Source organism: Neophocaena asiaeorientalis, unplaced genomic scaffold (assembly GCF_003031525.2).
Source record: "Neophocaena asiaeorientalis asiaeorientalis breed wild unplaced genomic scaffold, Neophocaena_asiaeorientalis_V1.1 scaffold116, whole genome shotgun sequence".
Classification (NCBI taxonomy): Eukaryota; Metazoa; Chordata; class Mammalia; order Artiodactyla; family Phocoenidae; genus Neophocaena; species Neophocaena asiaeorientalis.
The window spans coordinates 2,710,462-2,717,149 of record NW_020174561.1 but is presented as its reverse complement, the minus strand read 5'-3'; positions in this window follow the sequence as shown (position 1 = coordinate 2,717,149).

Sequence of the window (6,688 nt, the reverse complement as noted above, 5' to 3'; positions counted from 1 at the left end):
AGGGTTTTTTTTTTTTTTTTTTTTTTTTGCAGTATGCGGGCCTCTCGCCGTTGTGGCCTCTCCCGTTGCGGAGCACAGGCTCCGGACGCGCAGGCCCAGTGGCCATGGCTCACGGGCCCAGCCGCTCCGCGGCATGTGGGATCTTCCCGGACCGGGGCACGAACCCGTGTCCCCTACATCGGCAGGCAGACTCTCAACCACTGCGCCACCAGGGAAGCCCAAAGGGTATCTATTTTGAAAGCACTTCATTTAAAATTATTTTTGACTTTGGAAATGCTCCCCACCACTCTTATCTGTTTCTTTGGGTACATGTTAAAAATGGTCTTACTCCTAAATTCCTGTTTAATAATAATAGTAATAATCATTTATTTTCTGCATATTTGGATGTCTTGACATCTTAAAACACCTTTCTGGCGGGGAGGGACTGCCCCTTCCAGGGTTAGCTGATTCTCAGAGATAACAAAAGACATGCTATTTGATATGGAAACCAACCAATCCAGAGTCCTACCTCCTCTATCTGGCCTCTACACACCAGGAGGCAATACTCCTCTACCTTAAGCATCCCAGGGCCAGGTCCCAGGCCACTAGAGAGTACCTCTATAGCCCTGATGGGGTTCTGGACACACTACCCCAAATATGGCACCTTGGTTATTGAATGTTTTAAGTTGAAGGAGTTTTGAGAAAACGGCAGGAGCCGGAAGGTCACTTTAACCCCCTCCCCACCTCACTCTTCTTCCCCGAAACAGACCATAAGACCCTCATGTGAAAGGTGTCCTCTGTGGATCTGGAGGAAAGAAGCAGACTTTTCTCTGAAGACAAAGGGATGCCAAGAAGAATCAAACCAACAGGCCTTGCTAAGTTTCCCCGGTTCCCTACAATTACGTCATACTCCTTAACCCATCATCTTTCTCCCCTACTGCCCCTCTTCATCCAATCTAGAATAAAAATACACAGGTCGAACTGTTTTCTTTGGGTCTTCAATATGAAGACTCTGGTGTCCCATAAAACTGTTTTCTTTGGGTCTTCAATATGAAGACTCTGGTGTCCCATAAAACTTATATTAAATAAATTTATATGCTTTTCTTCTGTTAATCTGCCTTCGTCAGTTTAATTTTCAGACCCAACTAAGGACCCTAAGAGGGTCAAAGAGAATGTTTTCCTCCCTGCAGCACAAAACCTGCTGAAATTATTCAAATGAGCCAGTCTTAAACTGTTCACCCTCCCCTGCCTTGCCTTCCCCAAGGAAACGCCAGTAAAGGGTGCTGGCTGGTGTAGGTTCTCCCGTGCTGCTGCTTCTGCATCCTGTCCAAAACCTGGTGCTCCTCATGTGATCCTCTGTGTAGCCATTCAGTCACCTTTATAAATTAAGACTCACAGAACAGACGAAAAAGCAAAACTGCTTTTCCCTATGTTAATACTTCGTTCTTCTGTAATAAGTTCATACGTCTCCTTGTTAGCTGAAATGAACAATATGCCCATTTTAAAGTGTGTTTTCTAGACTAGTTAACTTTGAAAGGAGCACCTCTCATGGAGAGGTCGTTTTGGAGGGAACTTTTTGAATTACTGTACCTAGCGAATGGCAGTTTCCTTGGAACTTGAAAAAAACAGTGCGATCTCAGCCATGGGTCTAGGATTGATATTTCAGGACTCTGCAGCTTGCTTGTCAGTGACCCCAGCTTAGAGTAGTAAGACTCACGTGATCTGTTTCACATGCAAAACTGCCAGGATTGTTTCAACACAATCCTCCTGCAAAAGATACTGACATTTTGATGACACTGAAATTTGATATGGAGTGGTTAATCACTGGAATGTGAAAACCCATCAACAAAACCCATCAGTAAAATTGAGAACTTGGATATTTCTCTTTTCTCCTCTGCTTGCCATCAGAGAGAGGGAAGGAAGGAGGTGGGGGATAGTGGGTGGGAGAGAAGAAACTAAAAGGAGAGAACGATAAGGAAAAAGAACTAGAATTCTTTGCTTTCTGTGATTCCACTGAGGATTCTCATTTGCACAGGACTGAAAAGAATATCTGATGCAGACACAATTAGCCTTCAACTCCCTGTAAAAGCCAAGAGTGGTTGTCCTTGAATGCCCTACTCAGACTCACCTGAACAAATGTCACTGCCACCTCGTTCCCTTGCCTCAGACGTCCTTTAAGAAGCAACAGTGATGAAGCTACAAAGCAGTGGCACTCTTTGGAATGTGCCAAATCCACAGGGAGCTATATACTTACAGGTTGTGGTACAAAGTCACAAAGATTTTAAAAGTACTCCAAAGAAGACATACAGATGGCCAACAAACACATGAAAGGATGCTCAACATGACTAATCATTAGAGAAATGCAAATCAAAACTACAGTGAGGTATCACCTCACACCGGTCAGAATGGCCATCATCAAAAAATCTACAAACAGTAAATGCTGGAGAGGGTGTGGAGAAAAGGGAACCCTCTTGCACTGTTGGTGGGAATGTAAACTGATATAGCCACTATGGAGGACAGTATGGAGGTTCCTTATAATAATAGTACTACCATATGACCCAGCAATCCCACTACTGGGCATATACCCTGAGAAAACCATAATTCAAAAAGAGTCATGCACCCCAGTATTCATTGCAGCTCTATTTACAATAGCCAGGACATGGAAGCAACCTAAGTGTCCATTAACAGATGAGAGGATAAAGAAGGTGTGGCCCATATATACAATGGAATATTACTCAGCCATAAAAAGGAACAAAATAGTGTCATTTACAGAGATGTGGATAGACCTAGAGACTGCCATACAGTCAGAAAGAGAAAAACAGATATCATATAATATCATTTATATGTGGAATCTAGAGAATAGATTCCACATATATAGATGAACTTACTTGCAAAGCAGAAATAGAGACAGACGTAGAGAACAAACCTACGGATACCAAGGGGGGAAGTGGGGGGTAGGATGAATTTGGAGATTGAAATTGCCATATACACACTATTGATACTATGATAGATAGATAACTAATGAGAACCTACTGTATGGCACAGGGAGCTCTACTCAGGGTGCTCTGTGACCTAAATTGGAAGGAAATCTAAAAAAGAGTGGCTATATGTATACGTATAATGGATTCACTTTGCTGTACAGCAGAAACTAACACAACATTGTAAAGCAACTATACTCCAGTAAAAAGTTTTTTAAAAAAAGCAAACTCTTTGAGGCATTGTATTTCCTGTGAGGAAAAAGGAACATGTTTTGTTTGTTACAGAACTTGTCTCTTTATGTCTAAACTTTGTTTAATATTTGAGTAGAGATAGAGCTGCAAAACTAACCAAGATGATTCAAAGTCTTATTTTACATTTTTAAGCTCTAATAATTTTTTTAAATGGAAACATGTATAGTCTTATATTGGTTTAAACATCTTTTTTATTCTTTTAAAGTTATTGCTGCTCATGGTAAAATAATACAAAGTTACACAGTGGAAAATTAAAAGTCCTCTTCCCTTACCAGAGATAACTCCTGGTTATGGTTTCTTTATATAATTCGAGAAATTTCCAGGGAGTAAGGAAGCGAACGTGTGTGTATGTTGCTAAATGGCAAACGGAGGCATATGAACTATTTAAAGAGTTTATTTGAGCCAAAATCAATGAGAATCCAAGAGCACCAGCCTTGAAGTGTTTAGGGGCGCCCTGCCGACAGGAATCAGGGGACTTATATAGAGAAAGTGCGGAAGCAAAGAAAGGAAATATTTGATTGATTAGAGCTTAATACCTAGTTGGCTGTTTGTGACTGGTTGTCCTTCGTGTCTTGATGTTGTAACACTGAGGCACTTACAGGCTTAGATTTTTGGTTTGCTTATGTACATTAAGAGCCACCTTAGTCTAACAGCCTCCTTATTTAATTAATTTAACAGTATATTTAACACAAATTGGGCTATGGTCCATAATCATCTATAGCGTGCTCTCCCACGTGACAATATATTTTGGGTGTCTGTCCACATCAGGACATTTTGTAATGACCACATTGTACTCCACTATACCACAACATGACAATTTTTTTAGAAAGTTCTTATTGATGGACATTTCATTTTCTGGAGATTTTTTTCCCAGCTCTATCAAAAATGTTGTAGTTAGCACCCGTGTACATGTATGTCTTGGCATGCTTTTGCCAGGATGAAATGGAATGGCTAACAAAAAGGATATATACATTTCAGCTTAGGGAGATATTGCAAAATTTTCTTCTAAAAGTTTGTTCCTATTAATGATTGTACCAACAGTGAATGGGAGGGCCAATTTTCCTTACCAACACTGGACATTATCAAATTCTGTATTGTTCATCCATAAGTGAAAATGCCATCCTGGTTTAAGAACTTGGTTCTTACGTAGTAAAGAATATATTTTTTCATAGTTTGTTAAAGGGTATTCTTTTTTTCTTGCCAAGATTTTTTTTTTTTTTAAAGAGTAAACCTTGTTTCGTTTCTCATGTATGATCAAAGTCTATTTTTAGGAGATTGTTGCCATTTCTGAAAATTAAGATATACCATTTCAGATATCAACAGGTTATAATATGAAACAGGAAAAAAAAAGACCAGGTTTAAAAAGAACATTTTATTTCTTCTGCTTCTTATTTCTTAACGTGGCATTCAGCTTTGATTATCACTGTTATATTTTTAAAGTACATCAGTCACTAGGAGCTACCAATTCATCTATCTACTGAGTCTCACTGTTTTCATGCAGCCATAAAGCCTCATAAAATTTTGGCAAATAATTATTTTATAAGAGATATCCTTTAAAGAAAATTCTAACAGTTTTTCATGGGAAGCCCAATCCTTGGTCATAAGATACAGGGAAAGAACAAACCAATCCCAGTTTAGCCATCTGCAAGTTGTTGACCTTGGGCTAGATATTTACATTCTCTGAGTTTGTTCCCTTACCTTGGAAGGCCAGCTGTTGAGAAGATGAGAGAAGATAAACAGAAATCAGCATAGCGCTTGTCATAAAAATGGTAGGCACTTGACAGATAGCGATCATTATTTATCTGAAGCCTTTATATACTTTCCTGAGTATTCCCTCTGATAGATGATTTAGAGTTGAAATTTGAAATCCAAAATCGGTTTTAAAATTTTCAGTTTGAGGAATAGGGTAAGTAAAATGTATTTATAATTGTTCTTTACTTAAAAGGCGTAAATATGTTTAATTTGACTGAAAACCAGAAAATGTCTATTTCTAGTACAATGTGCTATCACACGGATGCACAAATATTACCAGAAAAAAATTTATACTTTCAGATGCCTGGGGTGATACATATGTAATGAATTTCAACACGTGTTAATACAACTTTGTTTACTTATTTGATTTCCAATCGTTTAATTACAGCACATATTTAGTAACAAACTTCAGAGTAGAAGGTAGCACATATAGTTTTATTGAAGTATAGTACTTCCCCCAGAGCAACTTACTAATCTTAGATTCCACCTGTAGGGACAGGATGGGTTTGCGTTAACATACAGTTATATACTTTTTAGGGAATAAATGATTCTGAATTATTTTATTTTTCTGTAATAAGTTTTAATAAAAGACCATGGGTAGAATAAATTTCTAGATTAATCATTTTATAAAGTAGGGGAAAAAACTTTATGACTGTCATATGCAGTATACAAATGTTTTCAAAAATTGCGCAGCCAAAAAGAAAAAAGATACACTTTTTGTATCCTGTAGAAAAGTTTAATCCTTGAAAGGTGAGAGTTGACTTTAGGGACTAATCATTTTAGTGATGTCTGGTCCCCGTGGAACTGGCTGGGAACTGGCCTGGCTGAAATTGTCGTCAGTCCACTACTTTACAACCCTTCAAAAATAAGAAGACCTTCCAATTATTATTATTCAGCACCTAATTATGTGCTTTATATACAATGTTTGTTTATTTTTTCTTCCAGATGAGGAAACTGAGCCTTAGAATAGGTCCCATAGGTACAGCTGGGATGAAGACCTGGGCGGTTTGACTGCAGGCCTGTGTACCGCACCATTACACAACACTGACCTCCCATAAAGTTCTGAGGTGAAGTAGCATCACGGCACGTAGAACTTAGAACCACTTCCAATTCCTTCTTTTTACTCTACAACAGTATCTGATCATGTGTGTCTGCCAACTGCTGAGACTTTTCTGACTGTAGGGCACAGGTGATCACGGGACACTTAATTTTTTATATATACTTTCAAAGTGTAGCTTGGACGGAGTAAAGGAGAAACTGACATTCAAAGAAAGAAAGCTTAGATAGGCTACTAGAAGTTTGCATCACATTGACCTGTCCCGGCCTCATTCACAACAAAATGGAAAGCTTCACATTTTCAGCAGCAGGTGGCAGTAGGATGACAGTGTCAATCCCCTGGGCTTCTTCAACAGTAAGTCTCTATGTCCTTGAAGACTTTTGGTTCCAGCAAACAGAAATAACTAGTCACATGCTAGCCTTTTATGTCACTAGAAGAAAATCAGTCAGGTTTTCTTTCAGATAGAAAATGTGGATTAAGATGATAAAAACAGAATATACAAATAATATTGCTGGTTTGTGATTGTTCTGTAGGTTCTATGTCTTTGAAAGATGACTTTAAACAATTTTGCTTACTGATAAAACTGACTTAAAAGTGATCTTTTCCCCCCTGCTAGTAAGAAAGTTAATTTTGTGGGTATTTTTGCAGGAAGGAAAATGGTGGGTGGGAA